Source organism: Pimephales promelas, chromosome 15 (assembly GCF_988280905.1).
Source record: "Pimephales promelas chromosome 15, fPimPro1.hap1.1, whole genome shotgun sequence".
NCBI lineage: Eukaryota > Metazoa > Chordata > Actinopteri > Cypriniformes > Leuciscidae > Pimephales > Pimephales promelas.
In genome coordinates, this window is record NC_142783.1 from 12,685,901 (window position 1) to 12,710,415 (window position 24,515).

Consider the following 24,515-nt stretch of genomic DNA (forward strand, 5'->3'; position numbering starts at 1 on the left):
GTCTCCCTGCCACTTCTGCTGTATCGCTGGGTAGACGCCGAGTTCAGTCTTGGCTCCTCAGCGAAGACATACTGCGGTTGCGTTCACTTCCTCCTTTTATACTCACGGAGTAGGGCGGAGTACGCTATGCAAATTTCCGCAGCCCCAAGGCATTGCATGCCATTGGCTCGTTTTTAAATACTCGAAGAGGATTGGCTTTCTATGCGAAACCCCCCAATCTCCGTCACTTCTGACGTAACGTCTCCGTTCCCTACTCAGGGAACGAGGGTTACATACGTAACCGAGACGTTCTTGCATTCACTCTAGGGGGGAAAGGCTGGTAGAAGCTTGATGTATCAATTGATCCATCCACCAGCTAGAACCCCGACCTAGGCTCTTAAAAATTCGTCCATTTAAATTGGTGGGCGGGGGGACCCAGGGCATATAGTTCTTAAATAGGCCACTCATACGACAGCACAGTTACACCTCAACTCCTCTGACACACAGACACTGTAGAATTGGAAAATTGGAAAAGAATTAAGAATTGGAAAATTGGAAAAGAGTTAAGAATGGGAAAATCGTACCGTTAAACGAGAATTCGAAAACCTCTTAAAAACTACAATGCAGAATCCAACTACCACAGCCTTGAGATTCTATAGCAACAACGGTTTAGAAATTGGCTATGAGACATTCACTGGGAATTGATCACCCTAGCGGGCCGCCTCAGGGGAGAGTGTCTGATTGTTGAAAGGCCGGAACACTTGAGGATCTTGAGGTACACCACTGATGAAATGTCTCAAACATTTCCCTCACAGCTTCTTCTTTGAGGGAGTAGGAACCTATACTTTAAAACCAAAATACTTAAAAACCCGAAGTTGGAATAAAAGAGAGACAGAGCTAGGCCTAAAAAAATCCACACAGATTTAGGGGACTCCCGGACAGGAGTCCAATCACTGGTACGGGTAAGAATCTAACAGACGTAGGCCATTGCATTTCCTCGAGTCTCCCTATTCCAAACCTTCTTAAACTTTGTTTAAGTAAGGGGGGAGCCGTTGTACTTTCCCTTAACACCTAACCCTAACCCACAGCTGTGTATATATCTATGCTGCATATGTCTATGCAAATACATCTATGCTGCATATGTCTATGTACTAATGACGCTGGAACCTGGGGGCGCCAAGTCCCCGAATTCTCCGGACTGGGCGCCCCCAGGTTCCAGCGTCAATAGTGCATAGACATATGCAGCATATATATATTTGCATAGACATATGCAGCATAGATATAGCACAGTTGTGTATATGTCTATGCTGCATATGTCTATGCACTAATGATGCTGGAACCTGGGGGCACCAAGTCCGGAGAATTCGGGGACTTGGCGCCCCCAGGTTCCAGAATTTAAAAAGTTCCAGTGCCTTTTTAAATTCACTGACATAATTTTTTATAAGTTGAATCAACCTTAATGAATTAAGTTGACCCAACGTAAGTAGCCTACATTAAACTGGAACAACATCATTTTATAATGCTGAAATAAAATAAATTAATTATGTGGAAATCCTTTCCATGAATTTTTTATTTAGTTGATTCAAAGAGTTATTTTTTGAGTGAAGTTAAAGGTTTAGTTCACCTCAAAATTAAAAGTCTGTCAGTAATTATTCACTGTAACAACACAAGGGTGAGCAATTACTGACAGAATTAATCCTCCAGCAAAGTACAGTTCTCATCCAGTAGTGTCAGTGCAATCAAATTTATGATATTGACAATTATTGTTGAGTATTAGGTGCATTATAATATGGCAGCATTTATGAATTTCGGGGGGTCATTTCTTCCGTGTAACAATGATCTCTTAAGGTTTGTCCTCTTTGATCTCAATATCTCAGCTACTGAAGGGTCTAGAGACTCCAATTTTGCACTCGGGTCTAAGTCTCATGGCCCTCTATCAGAATCCAGTTTCAAGAAGATCAGAGACCCTGTCGTTTTTTTTGTTGTTTTTTTTTTTCGATGCGAAAAAACAAGTTTCTCCAATCTTCTCAACACTCTGGATTCTGATAGAGGGCCATGAGACTTAGACCTGAGTGCAAAAATAGAGTCTCTAGACCCTTCAAGAGCTGAGATATTGAGATCCCACATAGCATTTATGCCATTATAACTCTGGATTCTGATAGAGGGCCATGAGACTTAAACCTGAGTGCAAAAATGGAGGCTCTAGATTCTAGAGCCTCCATTTTTGCACTCAGGTTTAAGTCTCATGGCCCTCTATCAGAATCCAGAGTTTTGGGAAGATTGGAGAAACTTAATTTTTCGCCAAAAAAAAAAAAAAACGTAAGGGGTACCACTGTCGTTTTTTTTTTTCGGGCCGAATTTTTGAGTTTCGATATCTCAGCTCTGGAAGGGGCTAGAGCCTCCATTTTTGCACTCAGGTCTAAGTCTCATGGCCCTCTATCAGAATCCAGAGTTTTGGGAAGATTGGAGAAACTTAATTTTTCGCCCAAAAAAAAAAAAAACGTAAGGGGTACCACTGTCGTTTTTTTTTTCGGGCCGAATTTTTGAGTTTCGATATCTCAGCTCTGGAAGGGGCTAGAGCCTCCATTTTTGCACTCAGGTCTAACTCTTATGGCCCTCTATCAGAATCCAGAGTTTTGGGAAGATTGGAGAAACTTAATTTTTCGCCCAAAAAAAAAAAACGTAAGGGGTACCACTGTCGTTTTTTTTTTCGGGCCGAATTTTTGAGTTTCGATATCTCAGCTCTGGAAGGGGCTAGAGCCTCCATTTTTGCACTCAGGTCTAAGTCTCATGGCCCTCTATCAGAATCCAGAGTTTTGGGAAGATTGGAGAAACTTAATTTTTCGCCCAAAAAAAAAAAAAAACGTAAGGGGTACCACTGTCGTTTTTTTTCGGGCCGAATTTTTGAGTTTCGATATCGCAGCTCTGGAAGGGGCTAGAGCCTCCATTTTTGCACTCAGGTCTAAGTCTCATGGCCCTCTATCAGAATCCAGAGTTTTGGGAAGATTGGAGAAACTTAATTTTTCGCCCAAAAAAAAAAAAAACGTAAGGGGTACCACTGTCGCTTTTTTTTTCGGGCCGAATTTTTGAGTTTCGATATCTCAGCTTTGGAAGGGGCTAGAGCCTCCATTTTTGCACTCAGGTCTAAGTCTCATGGCCCTCTATAGGAATCCAGAGTTTTGGGAAGATTGGAGAAACTTAATTTTTCGCCAAAAAAAAAAAAAACGTAAGGGGTACCACTGTCGTTTTTTTTTTTTCGGGCCGAATTTTTGAGTTTCGATATCTCAGCTCTGGAAGGGGCTAGAGCCTCCATTTTTGCACTCAGGTCTAAGTCTCATGGCCCTCTATCAGAATCCAGAGTTTTGGGAAGATTGGAGAAACTTAATTTTTCGCCCAAAAAAAAAAAACGTAAGGGGTACCACTGTCGTTTTTTTTTCGGGCCGAATTTTTGAGTTTCGATATCTCAGCTCTGGAAGGGGCTAGAGCCTCCATTTTTGCACTCAGGTCTAAGTCTCATGGCCCTCTATCAGAATCCAGAGTTTTGGGAAGATTGGAGAAACTTAATTTTTCGCCCAAAAAAAAAAAAACGTAAGGGGTACCACTGTCGTTTTTTTTTTCGGGCCGAATTTTTGAGTTTCGATATCGCAGCTCTGGAAGGGGCTAGAGCCTCCATTTTTGCACTCAGGTCTAAGTCTCATGGCCCTCTATCAGAATCCAGAGTTTTGGGAAGATTGGAGAAACTTAATTTTTCGCCCAAAAAAAAAAAAACGTAAGGGGTACCACTGTCGTTTTTTTTTTCGGGCCGAATTTTTGAGTTTCGATATCTCAGCTCTGGAAGGGGCTAGAGACTCCATTTTTGCACTCAGGTCTAAGTCTCATGGCCCTCTATCAGAATCCAGAGTTTTGGGAAGATTGGAGAAACTTAATTTTTCGCCCAAAAAAAAAAAACGTAAGGGTACCACTGTCGTTTTTTTTTTCGGGCCGAATTTTTGAGTTTCGATATCTCAGCTCTGGAAGGGGCTAGAGCCTCCATTTTTGCACTCAGGTCTAAGTCTCATGGCCCTCTATCAGAATCCAGAGTTTTGGGAAGATTGGAGAAACTTAATTTTTCGCCCAAAAAAAAACAACGTAAGGGGTACAACTGTCGTTTTTTTTTTCGGGCCGAATTTTTGAGTTTCGATATCTTAGCTCTGGAAGGGGCTAGAGCCTCCATTTTTGCACTCAGATCTAAGTCTCATGGCCCTCTATCAGAATCCAGAGTTTTGGGAAGATTGGAGAAACTTAATTTTTTGCCCAAAAAAAAAAAAAAACGTAAGGGGTACCACTGTCGTTTTTTTTTCGGGCCGAATTTTTGAGTTTCGATATCTCAGCTCTGGAAGGGGCTAGAGCCTCCATTTTTGCACTCAGGTCTAAGTCTCATGGCCCTCTATCAGAATCCAGAGTTTTGGGAAGATTGGAGAAACTTAATTTTTCGCCCAAAAAAAAAAAACGTAAGGGGTACCACTGTCGTTTTTTTTTTTCGGGCCGAATTTTTGAGTTTCGATATCTCAGCTCTGGAAGGGGCTAGAGCCTTCATTTTTGCACTCAGGTCTAAGTCTCATGGCCCTCTATCAGAATCCAGAGTTTTGGGAAGATTGGAGAAACCTAATTTTTCGCCCCAAAAAAAAAAACGTAAGGGGTACCACTGTCGTTTTTTTTTCGGGCCGAATTTTTGAGTTTCGATATCTCAGCTCTGGAAGGGGCTAGAGCCTCCATTTTTGCACTTAGGTCTAAGTCGCATGGCCCTCTATCAGAATCCAGAGTTTTGGGAAGATTGGAGAAACTTAATTTTTCGCCCCAAAAAAAAAAAAAAACGTAAGGGGTACCACTGTCGTTTTTTTTTTTCGGGCCGAATTTTTGAGTTTCGATATCTCAGCTCTGGAAGGGATTAGAGCCTCAATTTTTGCACTCAGGTCTAAGTCTCATGGCCCTCTATCAGAATCCAGAGTTTTGGGAAGATTGGAGAAACTTAATTTTTCGCCCAAAAAAAAAAACGTAAGGGGTACCACTGTCGTTTTTTTTTTTTCGGGCCGAATTTTTGAGTTTCGATATCTCAGCTCTGGAAGGGGCTAGAGCCTCCATTTTTGCACTCAGGTCTAAGTCTCATGGCCCTCTATCAGAATCCAGAGTTTTGGGAAGATTGGAGAAACTTAATTTTTCGCCCAAAAAAAAAAAAACGTAAGGGGTACCACTGTCGTTTTTTTTTTCGGGACGAATTTTTGAGTTTCGATATCTCAGCTCTGGAAGGGGCTAGAGCCTCCATTTTTGCACTCAGGTCTAAGTCTCATGGCCCTCTATCAGAATCCAGAGTTTTGGGAAGATTGGAGAAACTTAATTTTTCACCCAAAAAAAAAAAACGTAAGGGGTACCACTGTCGTTTTTTTTTCGGGCCGAATTTTTGAGTTTCGATATCTCAGCTCTGGAAGGGGCTAGAGCCTCCATTTTTGCACTCAGGTCTAAGTCTCATGGCCCTCTATCAGAATCCAGAGTTTTGGGAAGATTGGAGAAACTTAATTTTTCGCCCAAAAAAAAAACCGTAAGGGGTACCACTGTCGTTTTTTTTTCGGGACGAATTTTTGAGTTTCGATATCTCAGCTCTGGAAGGGGCTAGAGCCTCCATTTTTGCACTCAGGTCTAAGTCGCATGGCCCTCTATCAGAATTCAGAGTTTTGGGAAGATTGGAGAAACTTAATTTTTCGCCCAAAAAAAAAAAAAAACGTAAGGGGTACCACTGTCGTTTTTTTTTTCGGGCCGAATTTTTGAGTTTCGATATCTCAGCTCTGGAAGGGGCTAGAGCCTCCATTTTTGCACTCAGGTCTAAGTCTCATGGCCCTCTATCAGAATCCAGAGTTTTGGGAAGATTGGAGAAACTTAATTTTTCGCCCAAAAAAAAAAAAAACGTAAGGGGTACCACTGTCGTTTTTTTTTTCGGGACGAATTTTTGAGTTTCGATATCTCAGCTCTGGAAGGGGCTAGAGCCTCCATTTTTGCACTCAGGTCTAAGTCTCATGGCCCTCTATCAGAATCCAGAGTTTTGGGAAGATTGGAGAAACTTAATTTTTCGCCCAAAAAAAAACAAAAAACGTAAGGGGTACCACTGTCGTTTTTTTTTTCGGGCCGAATTTTTGAGTTTCGATATCGCAGCTCTGGAAGGGGCTAGAGCCTCCATTTTTGCACTCAGGTCTAAGTCTCATGGCCCACTATCAGAATCCAGAGTTTTGGGAAGATTGGAGAAACTTAATTTTTCGCCCAAAAAAAAACAAAAACGTAAGGGGTACCACTGTCGTTTTTTTTTTCGGGCCGAATTTTTGAGTTTCGATATCTCAGCTCTGGAAGAGGCTAGAGCCTCCATTTTTGCACTCAGGTCTAAGTCTCATGGCCCTCTATCAGAATCCAGAGTTTTGGGAAGATTGGAGAAACTTAATTTTTCGCCCAAAAAAAAAAAAACGTAAGGGGTACAACTGTCGTTTTTTTTTTCGGGCCGAATTTTTGAGTTTCGATATCTTAGCTCTGGAAGGGGCTAGAGCCTCCATTTTTGCACTCAGATCTAAGTCTCATGGCCCTCTATCAGAATCCAGAGTTTTGGGAAGATTGGAGAAACTTAATTTTTCGCCCAAAAAAAAAAAAAACGTAAGGGGTACCACTGTCGTTTTTTTTTCGGGCCGAATTTTTGAGTTTCGATATCTCAGCTCCGGAAGGGGCTAGAGCCTCCATTTTTGCACTCAGGTCTAAGTCTCATGGCCCTCTATCAGAATCCAGAGTTTTGGGAAGATTGGAGAAACTTAATTTTTCGCCCAAAAAAAAAAAAAACGTAAGGGGTACCACTGTCGTTTTTTTTTTCGGGCCGAATTTTTGAGTTTCGATATCTCAGCTCTGGAAGGGGCTAGAGCCTTCATTTTTGCACTCAGGTCTAAGTCTCATGGCCCTCTATCAGAATCCAGAGTTTTGGGAAGATTGGACAAACTTAATTTTTCGCCCCCAAAAAAAAAAACGTAAGGGGTACCACTGTCGTTTTTTTTTCGGGCCGAATTTTTGAGTTTCGATATCTCAGCTCTGGAAGGGGCTAGAGCCTCCATTTTTGCACTCAGGTCTAAGTCGCATGGCCCTCTATCAGAATCCAGAGTTTTGGGAAGATTGGAGAAACTTAATTTTTCGCCCCAAAAAAAAAAAACGTAAGGGGTACCACTGTCGTTTTTTTTTTTCGGGCCGAATTTTTGAGTTTCGATATCTCAGCTCTGGAAGGGATTAGAGCCTCAATTTTTGCACTCAGGTCTAAGTCTCATGGCCCTCTATCAGAATTCAGAGTTTTGGGAAGATTGGAGAAACTTAATTTTTCGCCAAAAAAAAAAAACTTAAGGGGTACCACTGTCGTTTTTTTTTTTTCGGGCCGAATTTTTGAGTTTCGATATCTCAGCTCTGGAAGGGGCTAGAGCCTCCATTTTTGCACTCAGGTCTAAGTCTCATGGCCCTCTATCAGAATCCAGAGTTTTGGGAAGATTGGAGAAACTTAATTTTTCGCCCAAAAAAAAAAATGTAAGGGGTACCACTGTCGTTTTTTTTTTCGGGACGAATTTTTGAGTTTCGATATCTCAGCTCTGGAAGGGGCTAGAGCCTCCATTTTTGCACTCAGGTCTAAGTCTCATGGCCCTCTATCAGAATCCAGCTCTGGAAGGGGCTAGAGCCTCCATTTTTGCACTCAGGTCTAAGTCTCATGGCCCTCTATCAGAATCCAGAGTTTTGGGAAGATTGGAGAAACTTAATTTTTCGCCCAAAAAAAAAAAAACGTAAGGGGTACCACTGTCGTTTTTTTTTTCGGGACGAATTTTTGAGTTTCGATATCTCAGCTCTGGAAGGGGCTAGAGCCTCCATTTTTGCACTCAGGTCTAAGTCTCATGGCCCTCTATCAGAATCCAGAGTTTTGGGAAGATTGGAGAAACTTAATTTTTCACCCAAAAAAAAAAAAACGTAAGGGGTACCACTGTCGTTTTTTTTTCGGGCCGAATTTTTGAGTTTCGATATCTCAGCTCTGGAAGGGGCTAGAGCCTCCATTTTTGCACTCAGGTCTAAGTCTCATGGCCCTCTATCAGAATCCAGAGTTTTGGGAAGATTGGAGAAACTTAATTTTTCGCCCAAAAAAAAAACCGTAAGGGGTACCACTGTCGTTTTTTTTTCGGGACGAATTTTTGAGGTTCGATATCTCAGCTCTGGAAGGGGCTAGAGCCTCCATTTTTGCACTCAAGTCTAAGTCGCATGGCCCTCTATCAGAATTCAGAGTTTTGGGAAGATTGGAGAAACTTAATTTTTCGCCCAAAAAAAAAAAAAAACGTAAGGGGTACCACTGTCGTTTTTTTTTTCGGGCCGAATTTTTGAGTTTCGATATCTCAGCTCTGGAAGGGGCTAGAGCCTCCATTTTTGCACTCAGGTCTAAGTCTCATGGCCCTCTATCAGAATCCAGAGTTTTTGGGAAGATTGGAGAAACTTAATTTTTCGCCCAAAAAAAAAAAAAAACGTAAGGGGTACCACTGTCGTTTTTTTTTTCGGGACGAATTTTTGAGTTTCGATATCTCAGCTCTGGAAGGGGCTAGAGCCTCCATTTTTGCACTCAGGTCTAAGTCTCATGGCCCTCTATCAGAATCCAGAGTTTTGGGAAGATTGGAGAAACTTAATTTTTCGCCCAAAAAAAAAAAAAACGTAAGGGGTACCACTGTCGTTTTTTTTTCGGGCCGAATTTTTGAGTTTCGATATCGCAGCTCTGGAAGGGGCTAGAGCCTCCATTTTTGCACTCAGGTCTAAGTCTCATGGCCCACTATCAGAATCCAGAGTTTTGGGAAGATTGGAGAAACTTAAATTTTCGCCCAAAAAAAAAAAAACGTAAGGGGTACCACTGTCGTTTTTTTTTTCGGGCCGAATTTTTGAGTTTCGATATCTCAGCTCTGGAAGAGGCTAGAGCCTCCATTTTTGCACTCAGGTCTAAGTCTCATGGCCCTCTATCAGAATCCAGAGTTTTGGGAAGATTGGAGAAACTTAATTTTTCGCCCAAAAAAAAAAAAACGTAAGGGGTACAACTGTCGTTTTTTTTTTCGGGCCGAATTTTTGAGTTTCGATATCTTAGCTCTGGAAGGGGCTAGAGCCTCCATTTTTGCACTCAGATCTAAGTCTCATGGCCCTCTATCAGAATCCAGAGTTTTGGGAAGATTGGAGAAACTTAATTTTTCGCCCAAAAAAAAAAAAAACGTAAGGGGTACCACTGTCGTTTTTTTTTCGGGCCGAATTTTTGAGTTTCGATATCTCAGCTCCGGAAGGGGCTAGAGCCTCCATTTTTGCACTCAGGTCTAAGTCTCATGGCCCTCTATCAGAATCCAGAGTTTTGGGAAGATTGGAGAAACTTAATTTTTCGCCCAAAAAAAAAAAACGTAAGGGGTACCACTGTCGTTTTTTTTTCGGGCCGAATTTTTGAGTTTCGATATCTCAGCTCTGGAAGGGGCTAGAGCCTTCATTTTTGCACTCAGGTCTAAGTCTCATGGCCCTCTATCAGAATCCAGAGTTTTGGGAAGATTGGACAAACTTAATTTTTCGCCCCCCAAAAAAAAAACGTAAGGGGTACCACTGTCGTTTTTTTTTCGGGCCGAATTTTTGAGTTTCGATATCTCAGCTCTGGAAGGGGCTAGAGCCTCCATTTTTGCACTCAGGTCTAAGTCGCATGGCCCTCTATCAGAATCCAGAGTTTTGGGAAGATTGGAGAAACTTAATTTTTCGCCCCAAAAAAAAAAAACGTAAGGGGTACCACTGTCGTTTTTTTTTTCGGGCCGAATTTTTGAGTTTCGATATCTCAGCTCTGGAAGGGATTAGAGCCTCAATTTTTGCACTCAGGTCTAAGTCTCATGGCCCTCTATCAGAATTCAGAGTTTTGGGAAGATTGGAGAAACTTAATTTTTCGCCAAAAAAAAAAAACTTAAGGGGTACCACTGTCGTTTTTTTTTTTTCGGGCCGAATTTTTGAGTTTCGATATCTCAGCTCTGGAAGGGGCTAGAGCCTCCATTTTTGCACTCAGGTCTAAGTCTCATGGCCCTCTATCAGAATCCAGAGTTTTGGGAAGATTTGAGAAACTTAATTTTTCGCCCAAAAAAAAAAATGTAAGGGGTACCACTGTCGTTTTTTTTTTCGGGACGAATTTTTGAGTTTCGATATCTCAGCTCTGGAAGGGGCTAGAGCCTCCATTTTTGCACTCAGGTCTAAGTCTCATGGCCCTCTATCAGAATCCAGAGTTTTGGGAAGATTGGAGAAACTTAATTTTTCACCCAAAAAAAAAAAAACGTAAGGGGTACCACTGTCGTTTTTTTTTCGGGCCGAATTTTTGAGTTTCGATATCTCAGCTCTGGAAGGGGCTAGAGCCTTCATTTTTGCACTCAGGTCTAAGTCTCATGGCCCTCTATCAGAATCCAGAGTTTTGGGAAGATTGGAGAAACTTAATTTTTCGCCCCAAAAAAAAAAAACGTAAGGGGTACCACTGTCGTTTTTTTTTTCGGGCCGAATTTTTGAGTTTCGATATCTCAGCTCTGGAAGGGATTAGAGCCTCAATTTTTGCACTCAGGTCTAAGTCTCATGGCCCTCTATCAGAATCCAGAGTTTTGGGAAGATTGGAGAAACTTAATTTTTCGCCCCAAAAAAAAAAACGTAAGGGGTACCACTGTCGTTTTTTTTTCGGGCCGAATTTTTGAGTTTCGATATATCAGCTCTGGAAGGGGCTAGAGCCTCCATTTTTGCACTCAGGTCTAAGTCGCATGGCCCTCTATCAGAATCCAGAGTTTTGGGAAGATTGGAGTAACTTAATTTTTCGCCCAAAAAAAAAAAACGTAAGGGGTACCACTGTCGTTTTTTTTTTCGGGCCGAATTTTTGAGTTTCGATATCTCAGCTCTGGAAGGGGCTAGAGCCTCCATTTTTGCACTCAGGTCTAAGTCTCATGGCCCTCTATCAGAATCCAGAGTTTTGGGAAGATTGGAGAAACTTAATTTTTCGCCAAAAAAAAAAAAACGTAAGGGGTACCACTGTCGTTTTTTTTTTCGGGCTGAATTTTTGAGTTTCGATATCTCAGCTCTGGAAGGGGCTAGAGCCTCCATTTTTGCACTCAGGTCTAAGTCTCATGGCCCTCTATCAGAATCCAGAGTTTTGGGAAGATTGGAGAAACTTAATTTTTCGCCCAAAAAAAAAAACGTAAGGGGTACCACTGTCGTTTTTTTTTTCGGGACGAATTTTTGAGTTTCGATATCTCAGCTCTGGAAGGGGCTAGAGCCTCCATTTTTGCACTCAGGTCTAAGTCTCATGGCCCTCTATCAGAATCCAGAGTTTTGGGAAGATTGGAGAAACTTAATTTTTCACCCAAAAAAAAAAAACGTAAGGGGTACCACTGTCGTTTTTTTTTCGGGCCGAATTTTTGAGTTTCGATATCTCAGCTCTGGAAGGGGCTAGAGCCTTCATTTTTGCACTCAGGTCTAAGTCTCATGGCCCTCTATCAGAATCCAGAGTTTTGGAAAGATTGGAGAAACTTAATTTTTCGCCCCAAAAAAAAAAAAACGTAAGGGGTACCACTGTCGTTTTTTTTTTCGGGCCGAATTTTTGAGTTTCGATATCTCAGCTCTGGAAGGGATTAGAGCCTCAATTTTTGCACTCAGGTCTAAGTCGCATGGCCCTCTATCAGAATCCAGAGTTTTGGGAAGATTGGAGAAACTTAATTTTTCGCCCAAAAAAAAAAAAAAAACGTAAGGGGTACCACTGTCGTTTTTTTTTTCGGGCCGAATTTTTGAGTTTCGATATCTCAGCTCTGGAAGGGGCTAGAGCCTCCATTTTTGCACTCAGGTCTAAGTCTCATGGCCCTCTATCAGAATCCAGAGTTTTGGGAAGATTGGAGAAACTTAATTTTTCGCCAAAAAAAAAAAACGTAAGGGGTACCACTGTCGTTTTTTTTTTTCGGTCCGAATTTTTGAGTTTCGATATCTCAGCTCTGGAAGGGGCTAGAGCCTCCATTTTTGCACTCAGGTCTAAGTCTCATGGCCCTCTATCAGAATCCAGAGTTTTGGGAAGATTGGAGAAACTTAATTTTTCGCCCAAAAAAAAAAACGTAAGGGGTACCACTGTCGTTTTTTTTTCGGGCCGAATTTTTGAGTTTCGATATCTCAGCTCTGGAAGGGATTAGAGCCTCAATTTTTGCACTCAGGTCTAAGTCTCATGGCCCTCTATCAGAATCCAGAGTTTTGGGAAGATTGGAGAAACTTAATTTTTCGCCCAAAAAAAAAAAAACGTAAGGGGTACCACTGTCGTTTTTTTTTCGGGCCGAATTTTTGAGTTTCGATATCTCAGCTCTGGAAGGGGCTAGAGCCTTCATTTTTGCACTCAGGTCTAAGTCTCATGGCCCTCTATCAGAATCCAGAGTTTTGGGAAGATTGGAGAAACTTAATTTTTCGCCCCAAAAAAAAACAAACGTAAGGGGTACCACTGTCGTTTTTTTTTTCGGGCCGAATTTTTGAGTTTCGATATCTCAGCTCTGGAAGGGATTAGAGCCTCAATTTTTGCACTCAGGTCTAAGTCTCATGGCCCTCTATCAGAATCCAGAGTTTTGGGAAGATTGGAGAAACTTAATTTTTCGCCCAAAAAAAAAAAACGTAAGGGGTACCACTGTCGTTTTTTTTTTCGGGCCGAATTTTTGAGTTTCGATATATCAGCTCTGGAAGGGGCTAGAGCCTCCATTTTTGCACTCAGGTCTAAGTCTCATGGCCCTCTATCAGAATCCAGAGTTTTGGGAAGATTGGAGAAACTTAATTTTTCGCCCAAAAAAAAAAACGTAAGGGGTACCACTGTCGTTTTTTTTTTCGGGCTGAATTTTTGAGTTTCGATATCTCAGCTCTGGAAGGGATTAGAGCCTCAATTTTTGCACTCAGGTCTAAGTCTCATGGCCCTCTATCAGAATCCAGAGTTTTGGGAAGATTGGAGAAACTTAATTTTTCGCCCAAAAAAAAAAAACGTAAGGGGTACCACTGTCGTTTTTTTTTCGGGCCGAATTTTTGAGTTTCGATATCTCAGCTCTGGAAGGGGCTAGAGCCTTCATTTTTGCACTCAGGTCTAAGTCTCATGGCCCTCTATCAGAATCCAGAGTTTTGGGAAGATTGGAGAAACTTAATTTTTCGCCCCAAAAAAAAAAAACCGTAAGGGGTACCACTGTCGTTTTTTTTTCGGGCCGAATTTTTGAGTTTCGATATCTCAGCTCTGGAAGGGGCTAGAGCCTCCATTTTTGCACTTAGGTCTAAGTCGCATGGCCCTCTATCAGAATCAAGAGTTTTGGGAAGATTGGAGAAACTTAATTTTTCGCCCAAAAAAAAAAACGTAAGGGGTACCACTGTCGTTTTTTTTTTCGGGCCGAATTTTTGAGTTTCGATATCTTAGGTCTGGAAGGGGCTAGAGCCTCCATTTTTGCACTCAGATCTAAGTCTCATGGCCCTCTATCAGAATCCAGAGTTTTGGGAAGATTGGAGAAACTTAATTTTTCGCCCAAAAAAAAAAAATGTAAGGGGTACCACTGTCGTTTTTTTTTCGGGCCGAATTTTTGAGTTTCGATATCTCAGCTCTGGAAGGGGCTAGAGCCTCCATTTTTGCACTCAGGTCTAAGTCTCATGGCCCTCTATCAGAATCCAGAGTTTTGGGAAGATTGGAGAAACTTAATTTTTCGCCCAAAAAAAAAAAACGTAAGGGGTACCACTGTCGTTTTTTTTTTCGGGCCGAATTTTTGAGTTTCGATATCTCAGCTCTGGAAGGGGCTAGAGCCTTCATTTTTGCACTCAGGTCTAAGTCTCATGGCCCTCTATCAGAATCCAGAGTTTTGGGAAGATTGGAGAAACTTAATTTTTCGCCCCCAAAAAAAAAAAACGTAAGGGGTACCACTGTCGTTTTTTTTTTCGGGCCGAATTTTTGAGTTTCGATATCTCAGCTCTGGAAGGGGCTAGAGCCTCCATTTTTGCATTTAGGTCTAAGTCGCATGGCCCTCTATCAGAATCCAGAGTTTTGGGAAGATTGGAGAAACTTAATTTTTCGCCCCAAAAAAAAAAAAACGTAAGTGTCGTTTCGTTTTTTCGGGCCAAATTTTTGAGTTTCGATATCTCAGCTCTGGAAGGGATTAGAGCCTCAATTTTTGCACTCAGGTCTAAGTCTCATGGCCCTCTATCAGAATCCAGAGTTTTGGGAAGATTGGAGAAACTTAATTTTTCGCCAAAAAAAAAAAACGTAAGGGGTACCACTGTCGTTTTTTTTTTTTCGGGCCGAATTTTTGAGTTTCGATATCTCAGCTCTGGAAGGGGCTAGAGCCTCCATTTTTGCACTCAGGTCTAAGTCTCATGGCCCTCTATCAGAATCCAGAGTTTTGGGAAGATTGGAGAAACTTAATTTTTCACCCAAAAAAAAAAAAACGTAAGGGGTACCACTGTCGTTTTTTTTTTCGGGCCGAATTTTTGAGTTTCGATATCTCAGCTCTGGAAAGGGCTAGAGCCTCCATTTTTGCACTCAGGTCTAAGTCTCATGGCCCTCTATCAGAATCCAGAGTTTTGGGAAGATTGGAGAAACTTAATTTTTCGCCCAAAAAAAAAAACGTAAGGGGTACCACTGTCGTTTTTTTTTCGGGCCGAATTTTTGAGTTTCGATATCTCAGCTCTGGAAGGGGCTAGAGCCTCCATTTTTGCACTCAGGTCTAAGTCTCGTGGCCCTCTATCAGAATAGAGAGTTTTGGGAAGATTGGAGAAACTTAATTTTTCGCCCAAAAAAAAAAAAACGTAAGGGGTACCACTGTCGTTTTTTTTTCGGGACGAATTTTTGAGTTTCGATATCTCAGCTCTGGAAGGGGCTAGAGCCTCCATTTTTGCACTCAGGTCTAAGTCTCATGGCCCTCTATCAGAATCCAGAGTTTTGGGAAGATTGGAGAAACTTAATTTTTCGCCCAAAAAAAAACGTAAGGGGTACCACTGTCGTTTTTTTTTTTCGGGCCGAATTTTTGAGTTTCGATATCTCAGCTCTGGAAGGGGCTAGAGCCTCCATTTTTGAACTCAGGTCTAAGTCTCATTGCCCTCTATCAGAATCCAGAGTTTTGGGAAGATTGGAGAAACTTAATTTTTCGCCCAAAAAAAAAAAACGTAAGGGGTACCACTGTCGTTTTTTTTTCGGGCCGAATTTTTGAGTTTCGATATCTCAGCTCTGGAAGGGGCTAGAGCCTCCATTTTTGCACTCAGGTCTAAGTCTCGTGGCCCTCTATCAGAATACAGAGTTTTGGGAAGATTGGAGAAACTTAATTTTTCGCCCCAAAAAAAAAAACGTAAGGGGTACCACTGTCGTTTTTTTTTCGGGCCGAATTTTTGAGTTTCGATATCTCAGCTCTGGAAGGGGCTAGAGCCTCCATTTTTGCACTCAGGTCTAAGTCTCGTGGCCCTCTATCAGAATACAGAGTTTTGGGAAGATTTGAGAAACTTAATTTTTCGCCCAAAAAAAAAAAACGTAAGGGGTACCACTGTCGTTTTTTTTTTCGGGACGAATTTTTGAGTTTCGATATCTCAGCTCTGGAAGGGGCTAGAGCCTCCATTTTTGCACTCAGGTCTAAGTCTCATGGCCCTCTATCAGAATCCAGAGTTTTGGGAAGATTGGAGAAACTTAATTTTTCGCCCAAAAAAAAAAAAACGTAAGGGGTACAACTGTCGTTTTTTTTTCGGGCCGAATTTTTGAGTTTCGATATCTCAGCTCTGGAAGGGGCTAGAGCCTCCATTTTTGCACTCAGGTCTAAGTCTCATGGCCCTCTATCAGAATCCAGAGTTTTGGGAAGATTGGAGAAACTTAATTTTTCGCCCAAAAAAAAAAAACGTAAGGGGTACCACTGTCGTTTTTTTTTTCGGGCCGAATTTTTGAGTTTCGATATCTCAGCTCTGGAAGGGGCTAGAGCCTCCATTTTTGCACTCAGGTCTAAGTCTCATGGCCCTCTATCAGAATCCAGAGTTTTGGGAAGATTGGAGAAACTTAATTTTTCGCCCAAAAAAAAACGTAAGGGGTACCACTGTGGGTTTTTTTTCGGGCCGAATTTTTGAGTTTCGATATCTCAGCTCTGGAAGGGGCTAGAGCCTCCATTTTTGCACTCAGGTTTAAATCTCATGGCCCTCTATCAGAATCCAGAGTTTTGGGAAGATTGGAGAAACTTAATTTTTCGCCCAAAAAAAAAAAAAACGTAAGGGGTACCACTGTCGTTTTTTTTTCGGGCCGAATTTTTGAGTTTCGATATCTCAGCTCTGGAAGGGGCTAGAGCCTCCATTTTTGCGCTCAGGTTTAAATCTCATGGCCCTCTATCAGAATCCAGAGTTTTGGGAAGATTGGAGAAACTTAATTTTTCGCCCAAAAAAAAACGTAAGGGGTACCACTATCGTTTTTTTTTCGGGCCGAATTTTTGAGTTTCGATATCTCAGCTCTGGAAGGGGCTAGAGCCTCCATTTTTGCACTCAGGTCTAAGTCTCATGGCCCTCTATCAGAATCCTGAGTTTTGGGAAGATTGGAGAAACTTAATTTTTCGCCCAAAAAAAAAAAAACGTAAGGGGTACCACTGTCGTTTTTTTTTTCGGGCCGAATTTTTGAGTTTCGATATCTCAGCTCTGGAAGGGGCTAGAGCCTCCATTTTTGCACTCAGGTCTAAGTCTCATGGCCCTCTATCAGAATCCAGAGTTTTGGGAAGATTGGAGAAACTTAATTTTTCGCCCAAAAAAAAAACATAAGGGGTACCACTGTCGTTTTTTTTTTTCGGGCCGAATTTTTGAGTTTCGATATCTCAGCTCTGGAAGGGGCTAGAGCCTCCATTTTTGCACTCAGGTCTAAGTCTCATGACCCTCTATCAGAATCCAGAGTTTTGGGAAGATTGGAGAAACTTAATTTTTCGCCCAAAAAAAAAAAAACGTAAGGGGTACCACTGTCGTTTTTTTTTTTCGGGCCGAATTTTTGAGTTTCGATATCTCAGCTCTGGAAGGGGCTAGAGCCTCCATTTTTGCACTCAGGTCTAAGTCTCATGGCCCTCTATCAGAATCCAGAGTTTTGGGAAGATTGGAGAAACTTAATTTTTCGCCCAAAAAAAAAACATAAGGGGTACCACTGTCGTTTTTTTTTTTCGGGCCGAATTTTTGAGTTTCGATATCTCAGCTCTGGAAGGGGCTAGAGCCTCCATTTTTGCACTCAGGTCTAAGTCTCATGACCCTCTATCAGAATCCAGAGTTTTGGGAAGATTGGAGAAACTTAATTTTTCGCCCAAAAAAAAAAAAACGTAAGGGGTACCACTGTCGTTTTTTTTTTCGGGCCGAATTTTTGAGTTTCGATATCTCAGCTCTGGAAGAGGCTAGAGCCTCCATTTTTGCACTCAGGTCTAAGTCCCATGGCCCTCTATCAGAATCCAGAGTTTTGGGAAGATTGGAGAAACTTAATTTTTCGCCCAAAAAAAAAAAAACGTAAGGGGTACCACTGTCGTTTTTTTTTCGGGCCGAATTTTTGAGTTTCGATATCTCAGCTCTGGAAGGGGCTAGAGCCTCCATTTTTGCGCTCAGGTTTAAATCTCATGGCCCTCTATCAGAATCCAGAGTTTTGGGAAGATTGGAGAAACTTAATTTTTCGCCCAAAAAAAAAAAAAGTAAGGGGTACCACTGTCGTTTTTTTTTTTCGGGCCGAATTTTTGAGTTTCGATATCTCAGCTCTGGAAGGGGCTAGAGCCTCCATTTTTGCACTCAGGTCTAAGTCTCATGGCCCTCTATCAGAATCCAGAGTTTTGGGAAGATTGGAGAAACTTAATTTTTCGCCCAAAAAAAAAAACGTAAGGGGTACCACTGTCGTTTTTTTTTTTCGGGCCGAATTTTTGAGTTTCGATATCTCAGCTCTGGAAGGGGCTAGAGCCTCCATTTTTGCACTCAGGTCTAAGTCTCATGACCCTCTATCAGAATCCAGAGTTTTGGGAAGATTGGAGAAACTTAATTTTTCGCCCAAAAAAAAAAAAACGTAAGGGGTACCACTGTCGTTTTTTTTTTTCAGGCCGAATTTTTGAGTTTCGATATCGCAGCTCTGGAAGGGGCTAGAGCCTCGATTTTTGCACTCAGGTCTAAGTCTCATGGCCCTCTATCAGAATCCAGAGTTTTGGGAAGATTGGAGAAACTTAATTTTTCGCCCAAAAAAAAAAAAACGTAAGGGGTACCACTGTCGTTTTTTTTTTCGGGCCGAATTTTTGAGTTTCGATATCTCAGCTCTGGAAGGGGCTAGAGCCTCCATTTTTGCACTCAGGTCTAAGTCTCATGGCCCTCTATCAGAATCCAGAGTTTTGGGAAGATTGGACAAACTTAATTTTTCGCCCAAAAAAAAAAAAACGTAAGGGGTACCACTGTCGTTTTTTTTTCGGGCCGAATTTTTGAGTTTCGATATCTCAGCTCTGGAAGGGGCTAGAGCCTCCATTTTTGCACTCAGGTCTAAGTCTCATGGCCCTCTATCAGAATCCAGAGTTTTGGGAAGATTGGAGAAACTTAATTTTTCGCCGAAAAAAAAAAACGTAAGGGGTACCACTGTCGTTTTTTTTTCGGGCCGAATTTTTGAGTTTCGATATCTCAGCTCTGGAAGGGGCTAGAGCCTCCATTTTTGCGCTCAGGTTTAAATCTCATGGCCCTCTATCAGAATCCAGAGTTTTGGGAAGATTGGAGAAACTTAATTTTTCGCCCAAAAAAAAAAAAAACGTAAGGGGTACCACTGTCGTTTTTTTTTCGGGCCGAATTTTTGAGTTTCGATATCTCAGCTCTGGAAGGGGCTAGAGCTTCCATTTTTGCACTCAGGTCTAAGGCTGCGTCCAAAACCGCATACTCAATGAGTAGGTACTTAATTTCAATAAGTACTTACTCAACGAGCGCTAAAAGAGTTGGTACTTTATAGCCAAATCTCGTTGAGTATGAATGAGAACCGGACATCTGCCATGTTGACGTTATCATGTGACCTACTACGAGCGTTATCATCATATCACAAGCGCGAAGAAATGAACAGCGACACGTTTAATTCTTCTATCTATAAATATCTTGACATTGATGAAACTTTCTCATTTTGTTGTGGTATTGTTGAAGAAACAGCTGATATTTTTTTTTTATTAAGAAACCCCCAAATCGTCACCTCTTGAATGTTGTTAATTTCTTTATTTTATACCCAAAGCGTTTCTCCTTTAAGTTTTCCTCCTTTTCTTGATGAATTTACCTCGTTTCATGCCTCAGACCTATAACAACAACAACAACAACAACAAAACAACAACATTTTTCATGTATTATGAAGAACTATTTAAAGATATTTAGCCTTGTTATTGTTCCTTTTTCCTGTAGCCTATTATGATGTACACAAACCAATGATCTTTATGTTTTCTGTTTTGTCATTATGACTGTTGTTGTAACTTTCCATGATCTTATATGTAATACGTTTATAAGTTTAAATTATGAGCGACACTTCATAACATCAGTGACTTGACAGCACAACCTAGAACAGTTTTCCTTTGCGTTTGCAATGTCTGCACAAAGGAGACGGGCAGCTGCTCGAAGATCTCTTTTGGAGAAAACTGTTGATTTTATACTCGAAAAATGTAAGTATCACTCCTTAAAAATTAATATTACCTCAGAATGAATTGCATTGTTAGCCCACCCCAAAACTTAAACAAAATAATAATATTAAATGCTGACCAATACTTATATAACTTTTTTATATACTAAAAATATAACTTAATATAACAAGCAAAATGTAATTTGTTTTTTCACATGACAGTTATGCATGAATACATTTATATTCATAAATGCAGGGAAACATCTCAATTATCAGTCAATCGATGAATTAATGGATACATTAATTAAATAATTAAATTTTATATACTGACAACAATAATAAAAATGAATAAATGAGTAAAAGAACAAATAAAAGTAACCATCACAATAAACAAATGCATTATACAAGTCAACAACACATGAAACAAAGCTTTATTCAAACTACAAGCATGTATTTACAGCCGCTGAACACCACATCATGCCGACTCAACACAGCGGTTCCCATTCTGCAGCTTTATTCTGATGAATTCACCAGAGGGGACTGTGCCTTCTTCCCAGAGCTTGTTGTTGTGCTGCGCTTCACAATCTGAGGCAATTAGGGCAGGTGGAGAGATCAAGGGTCTCGTAAAGGCAGGTGGAGAGATGGAGGGACTCATCCATGGCACCACTTCCAGGATGCACCTCTGGGCTCCTCATCCTCAGTGCTCACACCAGTCTGCAGACATTTCAGATCCTACAAAAATGCACAAACATTATACAAAAGCAGTCATTTTAACACAATGTCATTTGATTTATCTATTAAAAATAACCTTACTTTATATTTGAGTAAAATCCCTAAAACAAATGCTGCCATCATCTTTCCTTGCAGGTCCTGCTCCACCACAAAAGCTATGCAGCAAATGCACAGAAATCAAGAATCAGAAAAGTGTTGTAATTTCTCTACTTGAATTTACAATAATTCAAATAAACTACAATTTAAGATTGAATAGATTTTGTTATCCATTTCTGTAGTATACTCACTCAAAGCCTTTGATGACAGCATTCAGCATCATGAGCCTCTCTCCACCGGATAAACACACGCGTGTTCTTCTGTCCTTGTAACATACAGACAAGATTCACATTATGAGCTCAACACTGAATTTACATGCTGAGGTTGATGTGTTAACTCACTTTTAATCCAACTTAAATGTTCCTTAATATATCAACACTAATAAGGGACAAATTAAATATAACATATTTAGTTACTTTATAGATTTGTTTATTTACCGTATTTACAGCACATTTGTCTAATGTAAGTAGTGTTGACAACAGTGAATTATCCTTCATAATAGCACACATAACGTTACATCACTCAGATGTATTTTTCATGTTGGGATGTGCTCATCTGCAATACTTAAACAATATTTTCATTTCAGATGTAAATAGACATTTTAAATAAGCGTGTTTAAGATGTAACGTTATATGGTTAGCTATGTAAATCCATTTTAGAAACTTACGTGTAGCCTACTTACTGGAGCTCCCCTGTTTAACTAACTAATAAAACATGTGTTTACAGCAAAATCACAACTATACTATACTGTCTAAGTCCTTTAGACCTTCAACAGTTAAAACGTTTACTCTATAGTAGTTTAACACATACGATTTAAACACAAGGAACCGTGTTTACTCACATTTGAAATTCCCCTGCTTCGCTGATCTCCGCGATGTTGATAATGACGAATGCTCTCCCGTGGCCTCCTGGGATAGAAGAGTATCCATCGGATGAACACTCAAAAATCTTGGCGAAAGCAGGAGATCATCCGGGAACTTCTCGCCTACTCTTTTATGAGTACTGAGGTTTCGGACATACTACTCCTTTCAAATACTGTTTTCCCCTACTATATAGTACGAAAGTAGGAATATTCGGACGTACTATAAGTATACGTATGCCCGAATCTCGCGATAATTAGTACGTCACTCTGGTAATTCTCGCCTACTCTTTATGGATACTAAGGATTCGGACATACTTATTCGCTCGCCTACTGCTTTTTCCCTACTATATAGTAGGGAAGTATGCGGTTTCGGACGCAGCCTAAGTCTCATGGCCCTCTATCAGAATCCAGAGTTTTGGGAAGATTGGAGAAACTTAATTTTTCGCCCAAAAAAAAAAAACGTAAGGGATACCACTGTCGTTTTTTTTTCGGGCCGAATTTTTTAGTTTCGATATCTCAGCTCTGGAAGGGGCTAGAGCCTCCATTTTTGCACTCAGGTCTAAGTCTCATGGCCCTCTATCAGAATCCAGAGTTTTGGGAAGATTGGAGAAACTTAATTTTTCGCCCAAAAAAAAACAAAAAACGTAAGGGGTACCACTGTCGTTTTTTTTTTTTCGGGCCGAATTTTTGAGTTTCGATATCTCAGCTCTGGAAGGGGCTAGAGCCTCCATTTTTGCGCTCAGGTTTAAATCTCATGGCCCTCTATCAGAATACAGAGTTTTGAGAAGATTGGAGAAACTTCATTTTTCGCCCCGAAAAAAAAAACGAAAGGGGTACCACTGTCGTTTTTTTTTTCGGGGTCGAAATTTTTAGTTTCGATATCTCAGCTCTGGAAGGGTCTAGAGAGCCTCCACTTTTGCACTCAGGTTTAAGTCTCATGGCCCTCTATCAGAATCCAGAGTTTTGAGAAGATTGGAGAAACTTAATTTTTCGCCCAAAAAAAAAAAAAAAACGTAAGGGGTACCACTGTCGTTTTTTTTTTCGGGCCGATTTTTGGAGTTTCGATATCTCAGCTCTGGAAGGGGCTAGAGCCTCCATTTTTGCACTCAGGTCTAAGTCTCATGGCCCTCTATCAGAATCCAGAGTTTTGGGAAGATTGGAGAAACTTAATTTTTCGCCCAAAAAAAAAAAACGTAAGGGGTACCACTGTCGTTTTTTTTTCGGGCCGAATTTTTGAGTTTCGATATCTCAGCTCTGGACGGGGCTAGAGCCTCCATTTTTGCACTCAGGTCTAAGTCTCATGGCCCTCTATCAGAATCCAGAGTTTTGGGAAGATTGGAGAAACTTAATTTTTCGCCCAAAAAAAAAAAACGTAAGGGGTACCACTGTCGTTTTTTTTTCGGGCCGAATTTTTGAGTTTCGATATCTCAGCTCTGGAAGGGGCTAGAGCCTCCATTTTTGCACTCAGGTCTAAGTCTCATGGCCCTCTATCAGAATCCAGAGTTTTGGGAAGATTGGAGAAACTTAATTTTTCGCCCAAAAAAAAAAAACGTAAGGGGTACCACTGTCGTTTTTTTTTGGGGCCGAATTTTTTTAGTTTCGATATCTCAGCTCTGGAAGGGGCTAGAGCCTCCATTTTTGCACTCAGGTCTAAGTCTCATGGCCCTCTATCAGAATCCAGAGTTTTGGCAAGATTGGAGAAACTTAATTTTTCGCCCAAAAAAAAACAAAAAACGTAAGGGGTACCACTGTCGTTTTTTTTTCGGGCCGAATTTTTGAGTTTCGATATCTCAGCTCTGGAAGGGGCTAGAGCCTCCATTTTTGCACTCAGGTCTAAGTCTCATGGCCCTCTATCAGAATCCAGAGTTTTGGGAAGATTGGAGAAACTTAATTTTTCGCCGAAAAAAAAAACGTAAGGGGTACCACTGTCGTTTTTTTTTTTCGGGCCGAATTTTTGAGTTTCGATATCTCAGCTCTGGAAGGGGCTAGAGCCTCCATTTTTGCACTCAGGTCTAAGTCTCATGGCCCTCTATCAGAATCCAGAGTTTTGGGAAGATTGGAGAAACTTAATTTTTCGCCCAAAAAAAAAAAAACGTAAGGGGTACCACTGTCGTTTTTTTTTTCGGGCCGAATTTTTGAGTTTCGATATCTCAGCTCTGGAAGGGGCTAGAGCCTCCATTTTTGCACTCAGGTCTAAGTCTCATGGCCCTCTATCAGAATCCAGAGTTTTGGGAAGATTGGAGAAACTTAATTTTTCGCCCAAAAAAAAAACGTAAGGGGTACCACTGTCGTTTTTTTTTCGGGCCGAATTTTTGAGTTTCGATATCTCAGCTCTGGAAGGGGCTAGAGCCTCCATTTTTGCACTCAGGTCTAAGTCTCATGGCCCTCTATCAGAATCCAGAGTTTTGGCAAGATTGGAGAAACTTAATTTTTCGCCCAAAAAAAAAAACGTAAGGGGTACCACTGTCGTTTTTTTTTCGGGCCGAATTTTTGAGTTTCGATATCTCAGCTCTGGAAGGGGCTAGAGCCTCCATTTTTGCACTCAGGTCTAAGTCTCATGGCCCTCTATCAGAATCCAGAGTTTTGGGAAGATTGGAGAAACTTAATTTTTCGCCCAAAAAAAAAACGTAAGGGGTACCACTGTCGTTTTTTTTTCGGGCCGAATTTTTGAGTTTCGATATCTCAGCTCTGGAAGGGGATAGAGCCTCCATTTTTGCACTCAGGTCTAAGTCTCATGGCCCTCTATCAGAATCCAGAGTTTTGGGAAGATTGGAGAAACTTAATTTTTCGCCCAAAAAAAAAAACGTAAGGGGTACCACTGTCGTTTTTTTTTCGGGCCGAATTTTTGAGTTTCGATATCTCAGCTCTGGAAGGGGCTAGAGCCTCCATTTTTGCACTCAGGTCTAAGTCTCATGGCCCTCTATCAGAATCCAGAGTTTTGGGAAGATTGGAGAAACTTAATTTTTCGCCCAAAAAAAAAAAACGTAAGGGATACCACTGTCGTTTTTTTTTCGGGCCGAATTTTTTAGTTTCGATATCTCAGCTCTGGAAGGGGCTAGAGCCTCCATTTTTGCACTCAGGTCTAAGTCTCATGGCCCTCTATCAGAATCCAGAGTTTTGGGAAGATTGGAGAAACTTAATTTTTCGCCCAAAAAAAAACAAAAAACGTAAGGGGTACCACTGTCGTTTTTTTTTTTTCGGGCC

The 24,515-nt window shown here is 41.0% G+C and overlaps 1 long non-coding RNA gene across 2 annotated transcripts; it reads right to left on the bottom strand.

The window, feature by feature from the left end:
- Positions 1-20,020: 20,020 nt before the first annotated feature.
- LOC148973488 (uncharacterized) lies at positions 20,021-21,729 on the bottom strand. 2 transcript variants are annotated; one of them, XR_016146659.1, is made up of 4 exons: positions 21,291-21,724; positions 20,641-20,709; positions 20,435-20,508; positions 20,021-20,353 (listed from the first exon to the last, which is right to left on the bottom strand). It is a non-coding gene; the product is annotated as an uncharacterized LOC148973488 (long non-coding RNA). The 2 variants fall into 2 exon arrangements; XR_016146658.1 differs by having other exon boundaries at positions 20,641-21,729.
- Positions 21,730-24,515: the final 2,786 nt, after the last annotated feature.